Source organism: Panulirus ornatus, chromosome 65 (assembly GCF_036320965.1).
Source record: "Panulirus ornatus isolate Po-2019 chromosome 65, ASM3632096v1, whole genome shotgun sequence".
Taxonomy (NCBI): domain Eukaryota; kingdom Metazoa; phylum Arthropoda; class Malacostraca; order Decapoda; family Palinuridae; genus Panulirus; species Panulirus ornatus.
Window position 1 is genome coordinate 21,136,709 of NC_092288.1, and position 20,787 is coordinate 21,157,495.

Here is a 20,787-nt window from a genome sequence, read left to right on the forward strand (position 1 = left end):
ACCAGCACCAGCACAACAACCCGCAGCTCCAGCAGTACCAGCACCAGCACCAGCACCAGCAGCACCAACACCAGCAGCACCAACACCAGCAACACCAGCAGCACCAGCAGCACCAGCACCAGCACAACCACCCGCAGCTCCAGCAATACCAGCAGCACCAGCACCAGCACCAGCACTAACAACACCAGCAACAGCACAACAACCCGCAGCTCCAGCAGTACCAGCACCAGCACCAGCACCAGCAGCACCAACACCAGCAGCACCAACACCAGCAGCACCAGCAGCACCAGCAGCACCAGCACCAGCACAACAACCCGCAGCTCCAGCAGTACCAGCACCAGCACCAGCACCAGCACCACCAGCACCAGCTGCACCACCAGCACCACCAGCAGCAACGGCACCAGCAACATCACCAGCACCTGCACCAGCAGCACCGCTACCAGCAGCTCCAGCAGCACCAGCACCAGCACCAGCACCAGCAGCACAAGCACCAGCAACATCACCAGCGCCAGTAGCAGCAGCAGCACCAGCACCAGCAGAAGCACCAGCAACAGCATCAGCAGCACCATCACCAGCAACACCAGCACCAGCACCAGCAGGATCAGCGGCTCCATGAGCACTACCAGCACCACTAGATCAGCACCAGCTCCACCAACAGCACCAGCACCAGCACCAGCACCAGCAACAGCAGCACCATCACCAGCAGCACCAGCACCAGCACTAGCAGCAGAACCAGCGCCAGCACCAGTACCAGCACCAACACCAGCACCAGCACAACCACCAGCAGCTCCAGCAGTACCAGCAGCACCAGCAGCACCAGCACCAACACCAGCACCAGCAGCACCAGCACCAGCACCAACACCAACACCAGCACCAGCAGCATCAGCTCTAGCACCACCAGCAGCCCAAACAGCAGCTCCAGCAGCACCACCACACCACCAGATCGGCACCAGCACTAGCATCAGCAACATCAGCACCATCACCAGCACTAGCACCAGCAGCACCAGCAACAGCACTAGCACCAGCAGCACCAGCACCAGCACTAGCAGCAGTAGCAGCAGCACCACTAGTATCAGCACCAGCACCAGCAGCACCATCACCAGCACTAGCACCAGCAGCACCATCACCAGCACCAGCACCAACCAGCACCAGCACCAGCAACAGCAGCACCAGCAGCAGTAGCAACAGCATAAGCACCAATAACACCAGCAAGAACACCAGCGCCACCAACAGCACCAGTACCAGCACCAGCAACAGCAGCAGCAGCACTAGCACCACCAGCACCAGCACCAGCTCCACCAGCAGCTCCAACATCACCAGGAGCACCAGCAGCAGCAGCAGCAGCTGCAGCAGCATCAGCAGCTCCCGTAGCACCAACAACACCACCAGCAGCAGTAGCACCAGCTCCACCAGCAGCTCCAACATCACCAAGTGCACCAGCAGCAGTAGCACCTGCACCAGCACCAGCAGCACCAGCACAAGCACCAGCATCAGCGCCAGTACTAGCAGCATCAGCAGATCCAACATCACCAGCAGCACCAGCACCAGCAGCAGCAGCAGCAACAGCAGCATCAGCAGCTCCAGCAGCACCAGCAGCACCAGCAGCAGTAGCACCAGCACCAGCACCAACAGCAGCAGCACCAGCACCAACAGCACCAACACAAGCAGCACCAGCAGCTCCAACATCACCAGCAGCACCTGCACTAGCTCCAGCAGCACAAGAAGCACTCCAGCACCATCAGCAGCTCAAGCAACACCAACAGCACTACCAGCACCACCAGCACCACCAGCACCACCAACACCAACACCAGCACAAGCAGCACCAGCACCAGCAGCACCAGCTGTAGTAGCACCAGCACCAGCACCAACAGCACCAGCACCAATAACAGCGCCACCAACAGCACCAGCACCAGCAACAGCAGCACCACCACCGGCAGCACCAGCACCAGCACTAGCAGCAACAGCACCAGCACCAACAGCACCAGCGCCAGCAGCACCAGCAGCACCAGCACCAGCACCAACAGCATCAGCACCAGCACCTCCAGCACCAGCACCACCACCACCAGCAGCTCCAACATCATCAGGAGCACCAGCACCAGCAGCATCAGCAAATCCAGCAGCACCAACAGCACCAGCACCAGCAGCAGCAGCAGCACCAGCACCAGCACCAGCACCAGCAACAGCAGCAGCACCACCGGCAGCGCCAGCACCAGCACTCTAGCAGCGGCAGCAGCAGCAGCACCAGCACCAACAGCATCAGCACCAGCACCAGGACCTCCAGCACCAGCACCACCACCAGCAGCTCCAACATCATCAGGAGCACCAGCACCAGCACCAGCAGCAACTCCAGCAGCACCAACAGCACCAGCACCAGTACCAGCACCAGCACAAGAAGCAACAGCACCAGCACCAGAAGTACCAGCAGCAGTAGCACCTGCGCCAGCACCAGCAGCACCATCACTAGCACCAGCCCCAGCACCAGCACTAGCAGCACCAGCAGATCCAACATCACCAGCAGCACCAGCACAAGCACCAACACCAGCATCAGTAGCAGCTCCAGCAGCATCAGCAGCTCCAGCAGCACCAACAGCACCAGCACCACCAATAGCGCCAGCACTAGCACCATCACCAGCACCAGCAGCACCAACAGCACCAGCAACAGCACCAGCAGCACCAACAGCAGTAGCAGCAGCAGCAGCAGCAGCAGCAGTAGCATCATCATCACCAGCACCAGCATCAGCACCAACAGCACCAGTAGCAGTAGCACCAGCACCAGCAGCTCCGCCAGCACCAGCAGCACCAGCACCAGCATCAGCACCACCAGCACCAGCACCACCAGCATCAGCTCCACCAACAGCGCCAGCACCAGCACGAGCATCAGCAGCACCAGTACCAGCAGCACCAGCACCAGCACCAGCAGCAACAGCACCAGCACCAGCAGCACCAGCACCAGCAGCACCGCCAGCACCAGCACCAGCACCATCACCATCACAACTAGCAGCAGCTCCGGCAGCAAAAGCAGCAGTATCACTAGCACCAGAAGCTCCGCCAGCACCAGCAGCACCAGCAGCTCCAGCAGCACCAGCACCAGCACCAGAAGTACCAGCAGCAGTAGCACCTGCACCAGCACCAGCAGCACCATCACTAGCACCAGCCCCAGCACCAGCACTAGCAGCACCAGCAGATCTAACATCACCAGCAGCACCAGCACCAGCACCAACACCAGCATCAGTAGCAGCTCCAGCAGCATCAGCAGCTCCAGCAGCACCAACAGCACCAGTAGCAGTCGCACCAGCACCAGCAGCTCCGCCAGCACCAGCAGCACCAGCACTAGCACCATCACCAGCACCACCAGCACCAGCACCAGCACCACCAGCATCAGCTCCACCAACAGCGCCAGCACCAGCACGAGCATCAGCAGCACCAGTACCAGCAGCACCAGCACCAGCAGCAACAGCACCAGCACCAGCAGCACCAGCACCAGCACCAGCACCAGCACCAGCAGCAACAGCACCAGCACCAGCAGCACCAGCACCAGCAGCACCGCCAGCATCAGCACCAGTACCATCACCAGCACAACTAGCAGCAGCTCCGGCAGCACCAGCAGCAGTAGCACTAGCACCAGAAGCTCCGCGAGCACCAGCAGCACCAGCAGCACCAGCACCAGCACCACTAACAGCAGATCCGGCAGCACCAGCAGCGCCAGCAGCAGTAGCACTAGCACCAGCAGCTCCGCCACCACGAGCAGCATCAGCAACAGCAGCACCAACACCAGCAGCAGCACCGGCGCCAGCACCAGCACCAACACCCGCAGCACCAGCATCAGCAGGATCAACAGCGCCAGCACCAGCACCAGGAGCACCAGCAGCATGAGCAGCAATAGTAGCATTATCTGCACCAGCACCAACACCAGCACAAGCATCACCAGCAGCACCATTAGCACCAGCAGCACCAGCAACAGCACCAGCACAAGCAGCATAAGCAGCACCAGCTCCAGCACACCACCACCACCAGCAGCACCAGCAGCACCAACACGAGCAACATCACCAGCGCCAGCAGCACCAGCAGCACCAGCAACAGCATCAGCATCATCAGCACCAGTACCACAACCACCACCACCACCAGCAGCTCCAGCAGCGCCAGCAGCACCAACAGCACCATCACCAGCATCAGCAGCACCAGCAGCAGTAGTACCAGCACCAGCACCATTAGCAGTAGCAGCAGCACCAGCACCATCACCAGCACCAACAGCACCAGCACAGCAGCACCAGCAGCAGTAGCACCAGCACCAACAACATCAGCACCAGTACCAGCAACACCAGCACCACCACCAGCACCAACAACACCAGCACCAGCACCAGCAATAGCAGCACCAGCACCAGCAGCACCAGCACCAGCACCAACAGCACCAGCACCAGCAGCACCAGCAGCACCAGCACCAGCACAAGCACCATCAACAGCACCATTACCAGCACCAGCAACAGCACCACCACCAGCACCAGCACCAGCACAAGCACCAACAGCAGCACCAGCACCAGCACAAGCAACAGCACCAGCACCAGCACCAGCACCAGCACAAGCACCAACAGCACCACCACCACCAGCACCACCACCACCAGCACAAGCAGTAGTAGCACCAGCACCAGCACCAACAGCATCAGCACCAGTAACAGCACCACCACCAGCACCAACTGCTCCACCAGCAGCTCCAACATCACCAGGAGCACCAGCACAAGCACCACCAGCATCAGCAGCTCCAGCAGCACCAAGAGCACCAGCACCAGCACCAGAAGCACCAGCACCAGCACCAGAAGCACCAGCACCAACACCAGCACCAGAGGCACCAGCAGCAGTAGCACCAGCACCAGCACCAACAGCACCAGCACCAGCACCACAAACACCAGCAATTCCAACATCACCAGCAGTACCAGCAGCAGCACCAGTAGCACCAGAAGCAGCTCCAGTAGCGTCAGCAGCTCCTGCAGCACCAACAGCACCAGCACCAGCACCGCCACCACCAACAACAACAACAACATCGCCAGCACCAGCACCAGCACCAACAGCACCAGCACCAGCACCAACACCACAAACACCAGCAATTCCAACATCACCAGCAGCGCCAGAAGCAGCTCCAGGAGCGTCAGCAGCTCCTGCAGCACCACACACCAGCACCAACACCAGCACCAGAAGCACCAGCAGCAGTAGCACCAGCACCAGCACCAACAGCACCAGCACCAGCACCACAAACACCAGCAATTCCAACATCACCAGCAGTACCAGCAGCAGCACCAGTAGCACCAGAAGCAGCTCCAGTAGCGTCAGCAGCTCCTGCAGCACCAACAGCACCAGCACCAGCACCGCCACCACCACCAACAACAACAACATCGCCAGCACCAGCACACCAGCACCACCAGCAGCACCAGCAGCACCAACACGAGCAACATCACCAGCGCCAGCAGCACCAGCAGCACCAGCAACAGCATCAGCATCATCAGCACCAGTACCACAACCACCACCACCACCAGCAGCTCCAGCAGCGCCAGCAGCACCAACAGCACCATCACCAGCATCAGCAGCACCAGCAGCAGTAGTACCAGCACCAGCACCATTAGCAGTAGCAGCAGCACCAGCACCATCACCAGCACCAACAGCACCAGCACAGCAGCACCAGCAGCAGTAGCACCAGCACCAACAACATCAGCACCAGTACCAGCAACACCAGCACCACCACCAGCACCACCACCAGCACCAACAACACCAGCACCAGCACCAGCAATAGCAGCACCAGCACCAGCAGCAACAGCACCAGCACCAACAGCACCAGCACCAGCAGGCACCAGCAGCACCAGCACCAGCACAAGCACCATCAACAGGCACCATTACCAGCACCAGCAACAGAACCACCACCAGCACCAGCACCAGCACAAGCACAACAGCAGCACCAGCACCAGCACAAGCAACAGCACCAGCACCAGCACCAGCACCAGCACAAGCACCAACAGCACACCACCACCAGCACAAGCAGTAGTAGCACCAGCACCAGCACCAACAGCATCAGCACCAGTAACAGCACCACCACCAGCACCAACTGCTCCACCAGCAGCTCCAACATCACCAGGAGCACCAGCACAAGCACCACCAGCATCAGCAGCTCCAGCAGCACCAAGAGCACCAGCACCAGCACCAGATGCACCAGCACCAGCACCAGAAGCACCAGCTCCAACACCAGCACCAGAGGCACCAGCAGCAGTAGCACCAGCACCAGCACCAACAGCACCAGCACCAGCACCACAAACACCAGCAATTCCAACATCACCAGCAGTACCAGCAGCAGCACCAGTAGCACCAGAAGCAGCTCCAGTAGCGTCAGCAGCTCCTGCAGCACCAACAGCACCAGCACCAGCACCGGCCCACCACCAACAACAACAACAACATCGCCAGCACCAGCACCAGCACCAACAGCACCAGCACCAGCACCAACACCACAAACACCAGCAATTCCAACATCACCAGCAGCGCCAGAAGCAGCTCCAGGAGCGTCACAGCTCCTGCAGCACCACACACCAGCACCAACACCAGCACCAGAAGCACCAGCAGCAGTAGCACCAGCACCAGCACCAACAGCACCAGCACCAGCACCACAAACACCAGCAATTCCAACATCACCAGCAGTACCAGCAGCAGCACCAGTAGCACCAGAAGCAGCTCCAGTAGCGTCAGCAGCTCCTGCAGCACCAACAGCACCAGCACCAGCACCGCCACCACCTCCACCAACAGCGCCAGCGCCAGCACCAGCACCAACAGCACCAGCACCAGCACCAGTACCAACACCACAAACACCAGCAATTCCAACATTAGCAGTACCAGCACCAGCAGCACCAGAAGCAGCTCCAGTAGCGTCAGCAGCTCCTGCAGCACCAACAGTACCAGCACCAGCACTAACAGCACTGCACCAGCACCTCCAGCACCAGCACCACAACCACCACAGCAGCTACCAGACACACACAGCACCAGCACCAGCAGCAATCAGCAAACCAGCAGCACAACAGCACCAGCACCAGCAGCAGAGCAGCACCAGCACCAGCACCAGCACCAGCAACAGCACAGCACCAGCACCCAGCACCAGCACCTAGCACGGCACAGAGCAGCACCACACCAACAGCACCAGCACCAGCCACCAGCGACTCCACACCAGCACCACCACACAGCAGCTCACCAGTATCAGAGCACCAGCACTCAGCACAGCAGCACTCCGCAGCACCAACAGCACCAGCACCGATACCAGCACCAGCACAAAACAACAGCACCAGCACCAAGTACCAGCACAGAGCACTGCCACACCAGCAGCACATCCTAGCACCACCAGCACCAGCAACAGCACCAGCAGATCCAGCACACCACAGCACCAGACACCAACACCAGCATCAGACAGCTCCAGCAGCATCAGCACCACCAGCCACCAACAGCACCAGCACCACAAAGCGCGCAGCACTCAGCACATCACCAGCACAGCAGCACCAACAGCACCAGCAACAGCACCAGCAGCACCAACAGCAGCAATTCCACATCACCAGCAGCGCCAGAAGCACTCCAGGAGCGTCAGCAGCTCCTGCAGCACCACACACCAGCACAACACCAGCACCAAGCACCAGCAGCAGTAGCACCACACCAGCACCAACAGCACCAGCACCAGCACCACAAACACCAGCAATTCCAACATCACCAGCAGTACCAGCAGCAGCACCAGTAGCACCAGAAGCAGCTCCAGTAGCGTCAGCAGCTCCTGCAGCACCAACAGCACCAGCACCAGCACCGCCACCACCACCAACAACAACAACATCGCCAGCACCAGCACACCAGCACCACCAGCAGCACCAGCAGCACCAACACGAGCAACATCACCAGCGCCAGCAGCACCAGCAGCACCAGCAACAGCATCAGCATCATCAGCACCAGTACCACAACCACCACCACCACCAGCAGCTCCAGCAGCGCCAGCAGCACCAACAGCACCATCACCAGCATCAGCAGCACCAGCAGCAGTAGTACCAGCACCAGCACCATTAGCAGTAGCAGCAGCACCAGCACCATCACCAGCACCAACAGCACCAGCACAGCAGCACCAGCAGCAGTAGCACCAGCACCAACAACATCAGCACCAGTACCAGCAACACCAGCACCACCACCAGCACCACCACCAGCACCAACAACACCAGCACCAGCACCAGCAATAGCAGCACCAGCACCAGCAGCACCAGCACCAGCACCAACAGCACCAGCACCAGCAGCACCAGCAGCACCAGCACCAGCACAAGCACCATCAACAGCACCATTACCAGCACCAGCAACAGCACCACCACCAGCACCAGCACCAGCACAAGCACCAACAGCAGCACCAGCACCAGCACAAGCAACAGCACCAGCACCAGCACCAGCACCAGCACAAGCACCAACAGCACCACCACCACCAGCACAAGCAGTAGTAGCACCAGCACCAGCACCAACAGCATCAGCACCAGTAACAGCACCACCACCAGCACCAACTGCTCCACCAGCAGCTCCAACATCACCAGGAGCACCAGCACAAGCACCACCAGCATCAGCAGCTCCAGCAGCACCAAGAGCACCAGCACCAGCACCAGATGCACCAGCACCAGCACCAGAAGCACCAGCACCAACACCAGCACCAGAGGCACCAGCAGCAGTAGCACCAGCACCAGCACCAACAGCACCAGCACCAGCACCACAAACACCAGCAATTCCAACATCACCAGCAGTACCAGCAGCAGCACCAGTAGCACCAGAAGCAGCTCCAGTAGCGTCAGCAGCTCCTGCAGCACCAACAGCACCAGCACCAGCACCGCCACCACCAACAACAACAACAACATCGCCAGCACCAGCACCAGCACCAACAGCACCAGCACCAGCACCAACACCACAAACACCAGCAATTCCAACATCACCAGCAGCGCCAGAAGCAGCTCCAGGAGCGTCAGCAGCTCCTGCAGCACCACACACCAGCACCAACACCAGCACCAGAAGCACCAGCAGCAGTAGCACCAGCACCAGCACCAACAGCACCAGCACCAGCACCACAAACACCAGCAATTCCAACATCACCAGCAGTACCAGCAGCAGCACCAGTAGCACCAGAAGCAGCTCCAGTAGCGTCAGCAGCTCCTGCAGCACCAACAGCACCAGCACCAGCACCGCCACCACCTCCACCAACAGCGCCAGCGCCAGCACCAGCACCAACAGCACCAGCACCAGCACCAGTACCAACACCACAAACACCAGCAATTCCAACATTAGCAGTACCAGCACCAGCAGCACCAGAAGCAGCTCCAGTAGCGTCAGCAGCTCCTGCAGCACCAACAGTACCAGCACCAGCACTACTACCACCACCACCAACAGCGCCAGCGCCAGCGCCAGCACCAACACCAGTACCAGCAGCACCAGCATCAGCAGCACCAGCACCAACACCAGCAGCAGCTGTAGCAGCACCAGAACCATCACCAGCACCAGTATCAGCAGCACCAGCAGCAGTAGCACCAGCACCAGCACCAACAACATCAGCACCAGTACCAGCACCACCAGCACCACCACCAGCACCACCAGCAGCTCCAACATCACCAGGAGCACCAGTACCACCACCACCAGCACCACCACCAGCACTACCAGCAGCTCCAACATCACCAGGAGCACCAGTGCCACCACCACCAGCACCACCACCAGCACTACCAGCAGCTCCAACATCACCAGGAGCACCAACACCAGCACCACCAGCATCAGCAGCTCCAGCAGCACCAAGAGCACCAGCACCATCACCAGAAGCACCAGCACCAGCACCAGAAGCCCCAGCAGCAGTAGCACCAGAACCAGCACCAACAGCACCAGCACCAGCACCAATACCAGTAGCACCAGCAATTCCAACATCACCAGCAGCACCAGCACCAGCACCAGCAGCACCAGAAGCAGCTCCAGTAGCGTCAGCAGCTCCAGCAGCACCAACAGCACCAACAGCACCAGCACCAGCACCACCACCACCACCACCACCACCAACAACGCCAAGCACCAGCACCAGCACCAGCAGCACCAGCACCAGCACCAGCATTACCAGCACCATCACCAGTACCAGCACCAGTATCAGCAGCACCAGCAGCAGTAGCACCAGCACCAGCACAAACAGCACCAGCACCAGCAACAGAAGCACCAGCACCAGCACCAGTAGCACCAGCATCAGCAGCACCAGCACCAGCACCAGCAGTAGCAGCACCATCACCAGTACCAGCACCAGTATCAGCAGCACCAGCATCAGTAGCACCAGCACCAGCACAAACAGCACCAGCACCAGCAACAGAAGCACCAGCACCGGCACCGGCAGCACCAGCAGCTCCAAAAGCACCAGCAGCACCTGCACCAGCACCACTAGGAGCGGCTCCGGCAGCACCAGCTGCTCCAGCAGCAGTAGCACCAGTACCAGCAGCTCCACCATCACCAGCAGCAGTAGCACCAACACCAGCATCAACTGCACCTCCACCACCACCACCAACAGCACCAGCAGCTCCAACATCACCAGCAGCACCAGCACCAGCACCAGAAGCACCAGCAGCAGTAGCACCAGAACCAGCACCAACAGCACCAGCACCAGCACCAATACCAGTAGCACCAGCAGCTCCAACATCACCAGCAGCACCAGCACCAGCAGCACCAGTACCAGCACCACCAGTTCCAGGAGCACCAGCACCACCAGCACCAGCTCCGGCAGCACCAGCAGCACCAGCAGCACCACTAGCAGCAGCTCCAGCAGCAGTAGCACCAGCACCAGCAGCTCCGCCACCACTAGCAGCAGATATCGTCACCAGGAACATCTCGACAACTGGCTCAGTTTTGTTACAATCGGTGGAAATGGTTTTGTGGCGATTACCATAAACATTACCTCATACACCAACATGCTACATGAAGCAACAATGTGGCCTTGTGTCGAAGGCAACATGTCTCTTCGTTGAAAGCCACATTCAACATATGTGTTGCTGGCCTGGCAGGTCGCATGCTGCATGTGGCCTTGTGTTGGCCCGATGGAATCACGCCTTTACAGCTGTGATGGCTGCAGACAACACCGTCCGGGATCTCGTAAGCTCAGTTATATCTTGATTAATCCTTAACAATTTGATTTTGTTTATCATTCTTTCTTTCAAATGTTGTTAATAACGTCCTGAGCATTTTCAACTACTGGCTTTATCATGAGTCATTGTTATTAATTCTATTATAATCATAATAATTATTGTAATGACGGCCAAAATAGGCTCAAGTCAGAGACCACCTCACGTGAAAGAATTAGTGGAGGAAAGTTTATAGGAAGGAAGATGAAAAGGAAAAGAGAGAATTCAAAAACAGAGATTTAAACGTGAAAGTAAACATCAGTATGAGGTGTATATTGCTGATAGTACAAAAAGGAAACCTGAAGAAGTTTGGTGATTATGTTAAGAAGGAGAACCGCCATTATCTAGTCAATTGGTCCATTAATTACGGAAAACGATGAATTGGTTGAACAAAACGAAGCCATTTACGAGGCCTTAAAGAATTCTTTTTCTTTCTTTTCTTTTTGCATTGGAGTTCTAGTGAAGACCCAAATCATGTACCAGATCAGTCCCAGATCAGTCCCAGATCAGTCCCAGATCAGTCCCAGTACTGAGAGAGGAAAATTTTCTGCAACTTATTGACAGAAGAGTTGGAGATATACTCTCAGCAACACATGGAATAAATGTAAGTAAAACGGCAGACTCTGATGAGTTCTGTATGAAGACAATGACAAAGCGAAAGATAAGATTATTCTATTCCTTATCTGCCAATATGAATAAATCATTTGCTACAGCAACGGTCCAGAGGATTAGGATATTTGCCAATAGAACATCGACATTAAAGAAAAGTTAGTAATCATTCCCCAGACTTTATCAACCGAATAGCTAAATTCCTGTACATGTAAAACTTATGGAGAACATCGTCTCCAGGATATCTAATAAATCTGCTTAATTTCTTTCACCATGTGACCAAGATGTATGATTATGAAAGTGGTGTAGTTGATAACATTTATCTAGATTTCCAATAAACATTCTAAAAATTTCCGCATCAAATTTTACAAGCAAAATCTAAGTTGTACTTCGGGGGTTTGGGAAACTGGCTGAAACAGTAAGCAGAGTACTGGTTAATAGCCAAAAATAAGACAAGTTAGACGTGACAAGTGGTGTGCCACAGCGATCACTGTTTCCTCATATATATATATAGATTGGGGAAGAGCAGTGTGGTTTCAGAAGTGGTAGAGGATGTGTGGATCAGGTGTTTGCTTTGAAGAATGTATGTAAGAAATACTTAGAAAAGAAAATGGATTTCTATGTCGCATTTATGGATCTGGAGAAGGCATATGATAGAGTTGATAGAGATGCTCTGTGGAAGGTATTAAGAATATATGGTGTGGGAGGCAAGTTGTTAGAAGCACTGAAAAGTTTTTATCGAGGATGTAAGGCATGTGTACGTGTAGGAAGAGAGGAAAGTGATTGGTTCTCAGTGAATATAGGTTTGCGGCAGGGGTGTGTGATGTCTCCATGGTTGTTTAATTTGTTTATGGTTGGCGTTGTTAGGGAGGTGAATGCAAGAGTTTTGGAAAGAGGGGCAAGTATGAAGTCTGTTGCGGATGAGAGACCTTGGGAAGTGAGTCAGTTGTTGTTCGCTGATGATACAGCGCTGGTGGCTGATTCATGTGAGAAACTGCAGAAGCTGGTGACTGAGTTTGGTAAAGTGTGTGAAAGAAGAAAGTTAAGAGTAAATGTGAATAAGAGCAAGGTAATTAGGTACAGTAGGGTTGAGGGTCAAGTCAAATGGGAGGTAAGTTTGAATGGAGAAAAACTGGAGGAAGTGAAGTGTTTTAGATATCTGGGAGTGGATCTGGCAGCGGATGGAACCATGGAAGCGGAAGTGGATCATAGGGTGGGGGAGGGGGCGAAAATCCTGGGAGCCTTGAAGAATATGTGGAAGTCGAGAACATTATCTCGGAAAGCAAAGTTGGGTATGTTTGAAGGAATAGTGGTTCCAACAATGTTGTATGGTTGCGAGGCGTGGGCTATGGATAGAGTTGTGCGCAGGAGGATGGATGTGCTGGAAATGAGATGTTTAAGGACAATATGTGGTGTGAGGTGGTTTGATCGAGTAAGTAACGTAAGGGTAAGAGAGATGTGTGGAAATAAAAAGAGCGTGGTTGAGAGAGCAGAAGAGGGTGTTTTGAAATGGTTTGGTCACATGGAGAGAATGAGTGAGGAAAGATTGACAAAGAGGATATATGTGTCGGAGGTGGAGGGAACGAGAAGTGGGAGACCAAATTGGAGGTGGAAAGATGGAGTGAAAAAGATTTTGTGTGATCGGGGCCTGAACATGCAGGAGGGTGAAAGGAGGGCAAGGAATAGAGTGAATTGGATCGATGTGGTATACCGGGGTTGACGTGCTGTCAGTGGATTGAATCAGGGTACGTGAAGCGTCTGGGGTAAACCATGGAAAGCTGTGTAGGTATGTATATTTGCGTGCGTGGACGTATGTATATACATGTGTATGGGGATGGGTTGGGCCATTTCTTTCGTCTGTTTCCTTGCGTTACCTCGCAAACGCGACAAAGCAAAAAAAAAGAAAAAAAAAAAAAAATATATTTATATATATATATATATATATATATATATATATATATATATATATATATATATATATATATATTTATTTATTTATTTTGCTTTGTCGCTGTCTCCCGCGTTAGCGAGGTAGCGCAAGGAAACAGACGAAAGAATGGCACAACCCGCCCACATACACATGCATATACATACACGTCCACACACGCAAATATACATACCTATACATCTCAATGTACACATATATATACACAAACACACATATACATATATACACATGTACATAATTCATACTGACTGCCTTTATTTGTTCCCATCGCCACCTCGCCACACATGGAATAACATCCCCCTCCCCCCTCATGTGTGCGGGGTAGCGTTAGGAAAAGACACCAAAGGCCCCATTCGTTCACACTCAGTCTCTAGCTGTCATGTAATAATGCACCGAAACCACAGTTCCCTTTCCACATCCAGGCCCCACACAACTTTCCATGGTTTACCCCAGACGCTTTACATGCCCTGGTTCAATCCATTGACAGCACGTCGACCGCGGTATACCACATCGTTCCAATTCGCTCTATTCCTTGCACGCCTTTCACCCTCCTGCATGTTCAGGCCCCGATCACTCAAAATCTTTTTCACTCCATCCTTCCACCTCCAATTTGGTCTACCACTTCTCCTCGTTCCTTCCACCTCTGACACATATATCCTCTTCGTCAATCTTTCCTCACTCATTCTCGCCATGTGACCAAACCATTTCAAAACACCCTCTTCTGCTCTCTCAACCACACTCTTTTTATTTCCACACATCTCTCTTACGCTTACATTACTTACTCGATCAAACCACCTCACACCACATATTGTCCTCAAACATCTCATTTCCAGCACATCCACCCTGCTGCGCACAACTTTATCCATAGCCCACGCCTCGCAACCATACAACATTGTTGGAACCACTATTCCTTCAAACATACCCATTTTTGCTTTCCGAGATAATGTTCTCGACTTCCAAACATTCTTCAAGGCTCCCAGAATTTTCGCCCCCTCCCCCACCCTATGATTCACTTCCGCTTCCATGGTTCCATCCGCTGCCAGATCCACTTCCAGATATCTAAAACACTTTACTTCCTCTAGTTTTTCTCCATTCAAACTTACCTCCCAATTTACTTGACCCTCAACCCTACCGTACCTAATAACCTTGTTCTTATTTACATTTACTCTTAACTTTCTTCTTTCACACACATTAACAAACTCAGTCACCAGCTTCTGCAGTTTCTCACATGAATCAGCCACCAGCGCTTTATCAACAGCGAATAACAACTGACTCACTTCCCAAGTTCTCTCATCCACAACAGACTGCATACCTGCCCCTCTTTCCAAAACTCCTGCATTCACCTCTCTAACAACCCCATCCATAAACAAATTAAACAACCATGGAGACACACACCCCTGCCGCAAACCTACATTCACTGAGAACCATATATATATATGTATATATATATATATATATATATATATATATATATATATATATATATATATATATATATATATATATATATATATATATATATATATATATATATATATATATATTATTTTATTATATTTTTTTTATTATACTTTGTCGCTGTCTCCCGCGTTTGCGAGGTAGCGCAAGGAAACAGACGAAAGAAATGGCCCCCCCCCCCATACACATGTATATACATACGTCCACACACGCAAATATACATACCTACACAGCTTTCCATGGTTTACCCCAGACGCTTCACATGCCTTGATTCAATCCACTGATAGCACGTCAACCCCGGTATACCACATCGCTCCAATCGCTCTATTCCTTGCCCTCCTTTCACCCTCCTGCATGTTCAGGCACCGATCACACAAAATCTTTTTCACTCCATCTTTCCACCTCCAATTTGGTCTCCCTCTTCTCCTCGTTCCCTCCACCTCCGACACATATATCCTCTTGGTCAATCTTTCCTCACTCATTCTCTCCATGTGCCCAAACCACTTCAAAACACCCTCTTCTGCTCCCTCAAACACGCTCTTTTAATTTCCACATATCTCTCTTACCCTTACGTTATTCACTCGATCAAACCACCTCACACCACACATTGTCCTCAAACATCTCATTTCCAGCACATCCATCCTCCTGCGCACAACTCTATCCATAGCCCACGCCTCGCAACCATACAACATTGTTGGAACCACTATTCCTTCAAACATACCCATTTTTGCTTTCCGAAATAATGTTCTCGACTTCCACACATTCTTCAAGGCCCCCAGAATTTTCGCCCCCTCCCCCATCCTATGATCCACTTCCGCTTCCATGGTTCCATCCGCTGCCAGATCTACTCCCAGATATCTAAAACACTTCACTTCCTCCAGTTTTTCTCCATTCAAACTCACCTCCCAATTGACTTGAACCTCAACCCTACTGTACCAAATAACCTTGCTCTTATTCACATTTACTCTTAACTTTCTTCTTCCACACACTTTACCAAACTCAGTCACCAGCTTCTGCAGTTTCTCACATGAATCAGCCACCAGCGCTGTATCATCAGCGAACAACAACTGACTCACTTCCCAAGCTCTCTCATCCCCAACTGACTTCATACTTGCCCCTCTTTCCAAAACTCTTGCATTTACCTCCCTAACAACCCCATCCATAAACAAATCAAACAACCATGGAGACATCACACACCCCTGCCGCAAACCTACATTCACTGAGAAGCAATCACTTTCCTCTCTTCCTACACGTACACATGCCTTACATCCTCGATAAAAACTTTTCACTGCTTCTAACAACTTTCCTCCCACACCATATATTCTTAATACCTTCCACAGAGCATCTCTATCAACTCTATCATATGCCTTCTCCAGATCCATAAAGCTACATACAAATCCATTTGCTTTTGTAAGTATTTCTCACATACATTCTTCAAAGCAAACACCTGATCTACACATCCTCTACCACTTCTGAAACCACACTGCTCTTCCCCAATCTGATGCTCTGTACATGCCTTCACCCTCTCAATCAGTACCCTCCCATATAATTTACCAGGAATACTCAACAAACTTATACCTCTGTAATTTGAGCACTCACTCTTATCCCCTTTGCCTTTGTACAATGGCACTATGCACGCATTCCGCCAATCCTCAGGCACCTCACCATGAGTCATACATACATTAAATAACCTTACCAACCAGTCAACAATACAGTCACCCCCTTTTTTAATAAATTCCACTGCCATACCATCCAAACCTGCTGCCTTGCCGGCTTTCATCTTCCGCAAAGCTTTTACTACCTCTTCTCTTTTTACCAAATCATTTTCCCTAACCCTCTCACTTTGCACACCACCTCGACCAAAACACCCTATATCTGCCACTCTATCATCAAACACATTCAACAAACCTTCAAAATACTCACTCCATCTCCTTCTCACATCACCACTACTTGTTATCACCTCCCCATTTGCGCCCTTCACTGAAGTTCCCATTTGCTCCCTTGTCTTACGCACTTTATTTACCTCCTTCCAGAACATCTTTTTATTCTCCCTAAAATTTAATGATACTCTCTCACCCCAACTCTCATTTGCCCTTTTTTTCACCTCTTGCACCTTTCTCTTGACCTCCTGTCTCTTTCTTTTATACATCTCCCACTCAATTGCATTTTTTCCCTGCAAAAATCGTCCAAATGCCTCTCTCTTCTCTTTCACTAATACTCTTACTTCTTCATCCCACCACTCACTACCCTTTCTAACCAACCCACCTCCCACTCTTCTCATGCCACAAGCATCTTTTGCGCAATCCATCACTGATTCCCTAAATACATCCCATTCCTCCCCCACTCCCCTTACTTCCATTGTTCTCACCTTTTTCCATTCTGTACTCAGTCTCTCCTGGTACTTCCTCACATAGGTCTCCTTCCCAAGCTCACTTACTCTCACCACCCTCTTCACCCCAACATTCACTCTTCTTTTCTGAAAACCCATACAAATCTTCACCTTAGCCTCCACAAGATAATGATCAGACATCCCTCCAGTTGCACCTCTCAGCACATTAACATCCAAAAGTCTCTCTTTCGCACGCCTGTCAATTAACACGTAATCCAATAACGCTCTCTGGCCATCTCTCCTACTTACATAAGTATACTTATGTATATCTCGCTTTTTAAACCAGGTATTCCCAATCATCAGTCCTTTTTCAGCACATAAATCTACAAGCTCTTCACCATTTCCATTTACAACACTGAACACCCCATGTATACCAATTATTCCCTCAACTGCCACATTACTCACCTTTGCATTCAAATCACCCATCACTATAACCCGGTCTTGTGCATCAAAACCACTAACACACTCATTCAGCTGCTCCCAAAACACTTGCCTCTCATGATCTTTCTTCTCATGCCCAGGTGCATATGCACCAATAATCACCATATATATATATATATATATATCAGATTATTAGTGAAAGAGAAAAGAAGAGAGAGGCATTTCCACGATTTTTGCAGGGACATAATGCAAAAGACTGGGAGATGTATAAGACAATGAGGCAGGAGGTCAAGAGAAAGGTGCAGGAAGCGAAAAAGAGGGCAAATGAGAGTTAGAGTGAGAGAGTATCATTGAATTTTAGGGAGAATAAAAACATGTTTTGCACGGAGGTAAATACAGTGCGTAAGATAAGGCAGCAAATGGGAACAGCAATGAAGGGGGCTAATTGGAAGGTGATGACAAGGAGTGGTGATATGAGGAGATAATGTGAGTGTTTTGAAGGTTTGTTAAATGTGTTTGATGATAGAGTGGCAGATATAGGGTGTTTTGGTCGAGGTGGTGTGCATAGCGAGAGGGTTAAGGAGAATGATTTGCTAAACAGAGAAGAGGTAGTAAAAGCTTTGCGAAAGATGAAAGCCGGCAAGGCAGCGGGTTTGGATGGTATGGCAGTGGAATTTTTTAAAAAAGTGGATGACTGTATTGTTGAGAGGCTGATAAGGTTATTTATTGTATGTATGACTCATAATGAGGTGCCTGACGACTGGCGGAATGCTTGCATAGTGCTATTGTACAAAGGCACAGGGGATAAGAGTGAGTGCTCAAATTACAGAGGTATAAGTTTGTTGAATATTCCTGGGAAACTATATAGGAAGGTATTGATTAGAGGGTAAAGGCATGTACAGAGTATCAGATTGGGGAAGAGCAGTGTGGTTTCAGAAGTGGTAGAGGATGTGAGGATCAGGTGTTTGCTTTGAAGAATGTATGTGAGAAATACTTAGAAAAGAAATGGATTTGTACGTAGCATATGAAGGCATATGATAGAGTTGATAGAGATGCTCTGTGGAAGGTGTTAAGAATATATGGTGTGGGAGATAAGTTGTTAGAAACAGTGAAAAGTTTTTGTCGAGGATGTAAGGCATGTGTACGTGTAGGAAGAAAGGAAAGTGATTGGTTCTCAGTGAATGTAGGTTTGTGACAGGGGTGCGTGATGTCTCCATGGTTGTTTAATTTCTTTAAGGATGAGGTTGTTAGGGAGGTGAATGAAAGACTTTTGGAAAGAGGGGTTAGTATGCAGTCTGCTGTGGATGAGAGAGCTTGGGAAGTGAGTCAGTTGTTCTTTGCTGATGAAACATCGCTGGTGGCTGATTCGGGTGAGAAACTGCAGAAACTGGTGACTGAGGTTGTTAAAGCGTGTGAAAGAAGAAAGCTGAGAGTAAATGTGAATATAAGCAAGGTTATTAGGTACAGTAGGGTTGAGGGACAAGTCAATTGGGAGGTAAGTTTAAATAAAGAAAAACTGGAGGAAATGAAGTGTTTCAGATATCTGGGAGTGGATTTGGCAGCGGATGGAACCATGGAAGCAGAAGTGAATCATTCAGCGGGGGAGGGGGCAAAAGTTATGGGAGCGTTGAAAAATGTGTGGAAGTCGAGAACGTTATCTTGGAAAGCAAAAATGCGTATGTTTGAAGGAATAGTGGTTCCAACAGTATTATACGGTTGTGAGGCGTGGGCTATAGATAGAGTTGTGCTGAATAGGGTGGATGTGCTGGAAATGAGATGTTTGAGGACAATATGTGGTGTGACGTGTCCGCAATGGTTTGGTCACATGGAGAGAATGAGTGAGGAGAGATTGACAAAGAGGATATATGTGTCAGAGGTGGAGGGAACGAGGAGAAGTGGGAGACCAAATTGGAAGTGGAAAGATGGAGTGAAAAAGGTTTTGAGTGATCTGGGTCTGAATATGCAGGAAATTGAAACGAGTGCAAGGAATAGAGTGAATTGGCACGATGTGGTATACCGGTGTCTACGTGCTGTCAATGGATTGACCCAGGGCATGTGAAGCGTCTGGGGTAAACAATGTAAACTTTTGTGGAGCCTGGATGTGGAAACGGAGCTGTGGTTTCGGTGCATTACACATGACAGTGTCGAATGTGACCTTTGTTGTCTTTTCCCAGCACGACCCGGCGCACGTGCGGGGGGAGGGTTTTTTTTCATTTCATGTGTGGCAGGGTGACGACGAAAATTAATAAGGACAGAGAGTATGAATTATGTACATGTGTATATATGTATATGTCTGTATATGTATATATATGTATACATTGAGATGTATAGGTATGTATATGTGCGTGTGTAGACGTGTATGTGTATACTAGTGTATGTGGGTGGGTTGGGCCACTCTTTCGTCTGTTTCTTTGCGCAGCCTCGCCAACGCGAGATACGGCGACAAAGTATAATAGAAAATAAAAAAATAATAAAGATATATATATATATATATATATATATATATATATATATATATATATATATATATATATATATATATATATATATATATATATATATATATATATATATGTTGTAAATGGAAATGGTGAAGAGCTTGTAGATTTATGTGCTGAAAAAGGACTGATGATTGGGAATACCTGGTTTAAAAAGCGAGATATACATAAGTATACTTATGTAAGTAGGAGAGATGGCCAGAGAGCGTTATTGGATTACGTGTTAATTGACAGGCGTGCGAAAGAGAGACTTTTGGATGTTAATGTGCTGAGAGGTGCAACTGGAGGGATGTCTGATCATTATCTTGTGGAGGCTAAGGTGAAGATTAGTATGGGTTTTCA